The sequence below is a fragment of the Podarcis pityusensis genome (assembly GCF_964106645.2).
Source record: "Podarcis pityusensis genome assembly, chromosome: 11".
Lineage (NCBI taxonomy): Eukaryota > Metazoa > Chordata > Lepidosauria > Squamata > Lacertidae > Podarcis > Podarcis pityusensis.
Window position 1 is genome coordinate 30,486,653 of NC_138036.1, and position 4,393 is coordinate 30,491,045.

At 43.7% G+C, this 4,393-nt stretch overlaps 1 long non-coding RNA gene across 1 annotated transcript; it reads left to right on the top strand.

Annotated features, from left to right (window-relative positions):
* Positions 1-367: 367 nt before the first annotated feature.
* On the top strand, positions 368-3,805 carry LOC308458478. Its single transcript, XR_013977460.1, has 3 exons — positions 368-674; positions 1,595-1,678; positions 2,654-3,805. It is a non-coding gene; the product is annotated as an uncharacterized lncRNA (long non-coding RNA).
* Positions 3,806-4,393: the final 588 nt, after the last annotated feature.

The following is a 4,393-nucleotide window of genomic DNA, read 5'->3' on the forward strand; positions in this document are numbered from 1 at the left end:
CCTTTTTCTATATCTCATGCCTATTTAAAAGTGTGCATTTCTCCCCTTTAGGAAGACAGTAAAGGGTTGAAGGTTACCGTATTTTTCGCTCCATAAGACGCACCAGACCATAAGACGCACCTAGTTTTTGGAGGAGGAAAACAAGAAAAAAAATATTCTGAATCCCAGAAGCCAGAACAGCAAGACGGATCGCTGCGCAGCGAAAGCAGCGATCCCTCTTGCTGTTCTGGCTTCTGGAATAGCTGCGCAGCCTGCATTCGCTCCATAAGACGCACACACATTTCCCCTTACTTTTTAGGAGGGGAAAAGTGAGTCTTATAGAGCAAAAAATACGGTACATATTTGGAATCCAGTGGCCATGTTCTGCAAGGCAGAACCACTTGCTTGCTCCTGCCAAGAAGAAAAACACCAACCCCCTAAAGAATTTGTAATGTTAAGACTTTATTTACATTCATAGCCTAGGTTCTACATAATAGGTTTCTTGCAGCCAAAGTATCCACCTTCCAAAATGCTGGAAGTAATTTAGGCTTTCTGCAAACCCAGGTTCCTAGATGTCAACAAATGTATTTTCATACAATAAACACTTATTTTTGCCCACTTAGATTTACAAGCAGTTCAAGATGCAGGTCAAAATAATTTCTGTTCTGGGAAGTGATGTGACAGTGTTGGGGAAGGTAAGATGACTGCTTATCCTTTAGATTTCTGATTGCATCCATATACAGACAGTACTAGTATTCAATAACCCTAGGCATTTGGCATTCCTCCAACAGTGTATTTATATATTGCATTGACCTGCTTTTGTTCCAGCTCATTAAATATAGCTGATGTCAATGATCGGGGGGGAATGGACTGTCTGCAGTGGTCTAAAGGATTAGAGTAGCTGCAGCCACTCGCCACCTTTTCTAGACCAGTGGTATTCATTGTACTGTCTATATACCTTGCAATCCAAACTGCTTGTCTGAACACTCTCTGAGACCGATCACTCACTAAGGCTAATCCAGCCCAAGAAAAGCATATACACTCATATACTTTTCCACTTGTGTGACCCTTAATACCAGTTCAATGCAAGGTGTTGCTGCTGCTGAATTAAAGGACAGGTAGTGGCTGACTTGTGACGCAGGTGGCGCTGTGGGTTAAACCACAGAGCCTAGGACTTGCCAATCAGAAGGTTGGCGGTTCGAATCCCCGCCACGGGGTAAGCTGCTGTTGCTCGGTTCCTGCTCCTGCCAACCTAGCAGTTCGAAAACACATCAAAGTGCAAGTAGATAAATAGGTACCGCTCCGGCGGGAAGGTAAACGGCATTTCCGTGTGCTGCTCTGGTTTGCCAGAAGCGGCTTAGTCATGCTGGCCACATGACCCAGAAGCTGTACGCCGGCTCCCTCGGCCAATAAAGCGAGATGAGCGCCGCAACCCCAGAGTCGGCCACGACTGGACCTAATGATCAGGGTTCCCTTTACCCTTTACCTTTTAGTGGCTGACTTGTACCAAGTCATCATCCCATGTATATAGGTGGTTTGCAAAAGAAATATAGAATAAAAATGGGTTGATGCAAACCAATAGAAAGGGACATCATTCTCCCTTCTTCTCTTGCAGAGTTGGGGCTTTTTTCCAGCCAGAACTCACCAGAACTAAGGTGGATGCCATTGCGGTTCTAAGAGAATGAAAGAGGTGTTCATGGTGAGTTTCGGCACTTCTTTTTCTAGAAAAATAGCACTGTGCAGAATACCGGGGTGCAGATGGGAGTCCAAGAGAAGAGGAGGCAGGATGATCTCAGGGAAAACCATTCCTCCTTTCTGACCTTGTGAACTCTCTCAGCATTTTCATGCCATATCAAACCAACAGCAGCACACACAGCCTCCAGCCAACAGCATTTAACTGCCAAGGTCATGGCAGGATAATTGACAGTGCTAGCAGGCAGAGGAAGCAGGCTTTTTTGGAGTTAACGGAGGCAGCGTTAAAGAAATACTGAGTAATATTATGATCTTAGGAGCAGAAGTGTTAAAAAGGTATAACTTTGTAATGCTAGAACACTTGCCGTTGCTGCTATGCCAAAGCACCACTTCACACCATTGTAATTAAATATATCTATTCAGGATCAGTATAGCTAAAATGACGGTTGAAAGAATTATGACCAGATTCTCAAGGGGTAAAGGGTCACATTACTGATGTATCACAGCTACATTGCACAACTGGTTCTAGACCCAACAGTGCAAAGAATCAAACTTCCTGCTCATTTTCTACCATCCTCACTGTGGCAGAAAGGGACATTTTCACACATTATCATCCTTTGCCAGTTCCCCATACCTTAGAGCAAGGCATGCTAAAGCAAAGGCAAACTGGGACTCAGGTCTCACCCTGCCTAGGAGAGATGCAGCAAAGGCCCAGGAGCAACAAAGCAGAGTATATCCCCTCAGTTAACTCCTTCCCTTCATGGCCATTTGGGTTCCCCATTGCACACCCAGTCCGTCCATGGCTTCTCCCCACCCCACCCCAAGGTAGAAGTAATATGTGTACACCCGTGATTTCTGATGTATTTACACTTCACAATTTGAAGTGAACTTCTTATCCAGTGGTGGCTTTGTAGCAAGCGTTTCTGCTTGCACCCGAGTGTTACTGATCCCCCTACCCACTGCAGCCCCTGTTGCCTTCCAGCTGCTCCTCAGGATTGGGGGACCTGACAGAACAGTGAGAGATAGGTCCCTGGAGCTGCAGAATCAGGTTCCCCAACTTTGTCGGAACGTAAGTGCTTTCTACTAGTGTTAAGTCTCTGTTGGATATGTGTGGAGGAGCAGAGATTCAGTTGTAAACAGAAGCAACGCTTCAGTTGTAAAGCTGCTGATAATCACTCTTGCTACCCTGTTTCCTGCACCTACCTGCTGGCCTGTAAAGCATGTTGGAAGAAAAAGAGAGCTGCAACAGCAAAATCCATTACATCAGAATTCCGGCAAGCTGTGTTAATATATTGGCTGCATTGTGAGTGCTGTACACCTGCGATGCCTCAAGGTGGGGGTTGGGTGGTGGTTTTGTTTCAGCTTGTATATGCTGCAAGATACGCTGCGGAATCCTTGACTGATGAACTTCTTTGACGGATGACTGAACCCAAGATGCCCATTAGCGCTTAAGTATTTCACCAATTATATGCAGACACTAACAGCATCTTAAAGGTTAAATGTATTTTCATAACTCTTTTCACATAAGCAAATCCACCTTAGGATTAACAGTGATTTATTCTTGTTGGTTATTGACGATAAACTGCCAAGAGGCAGAAAGATAATTAACTCAGATATAATGATTCTGTGACCAATTATATTGGATATATCTGAGATCATTAACTCTGCGTCTACAACAGGAAGCAAAAACACCAAGCAAAATCATTTTTAGAATTACTGAGTCATAATAATAAAAAAGGGAACTAATACAATATAACAGCAGGTTTGATTGGCTTCACTTGGCCCTTTTGCTTAGTGCTAATATTATTTGCCAACCGTGCCTGAAAAGGAGGTCCTTCGTTTCTAACTGCTTAATAATTTGTTTTTATTAAATGTTTGAAACAGGGATTTTTACCATTACCATCTTGAGAGCATTTACCCAGTATAAGCCACATATCAGGGGTATAAATTTATGAATGCGCTATGGAGATATATAAATGCCGGTTAAATTAATAGGATGGATAAGCAGGTTTGTTCATACACTGGCTTCAGTGGAAATTAAGCATGCCTTGTTTACCCTGGATTGTGCCTGTGATAAATTAGGTTTATAGCACCATTTTGTACAAGTTGGAAGGTAATGGGAACAGTGATGGAGGGCAGAGTTAGCACACTAGAACCCACTGCCACCTTACACATTTACTGCACTCTTTATCAAATGCCCAAGAAGGACTTTTGTGAACCAGCCCAATCACACTAGTAAACAGCTTCCCAAGAATCAGCCATTCCAGGCTATGTGCAATGAAACTCCTGGGATTGACTCGCCACAGCCACCTGTTAACCAGAACCCACCTGAGTCAAGAGTCTTTATAAATGTTAGTATTCCTTGGTCCCTTGGTCTCTGACTATCCAAGATGCTGTACTGCTTGTGTTTGAAGATGATCCTAGACTTTTGTGAGTAGCTTAGCTAATAAAATAAATAAATACAACCTTTTAGAAAATTTAAGCATCCTTCTGCCTCACTTGTGCTTGCCCTCTCTGAAACCCTGTGTTTAGTAAACACTCTTCAGTTTGGCTGCTGAGGTTCTTGCGTGCATTCGGGCCAAACTCAAAAGGATATTCCCCTTCATGCTGTGTGTGCATCAGGTGGGATTTGGCAGAGAACAGCAAGCTACACTGGGCTCGGGTGAGAGATGGGTAACACCCTTAGAGCAACATACGTAAGTGTAATGGCAGCTTGCCTGAG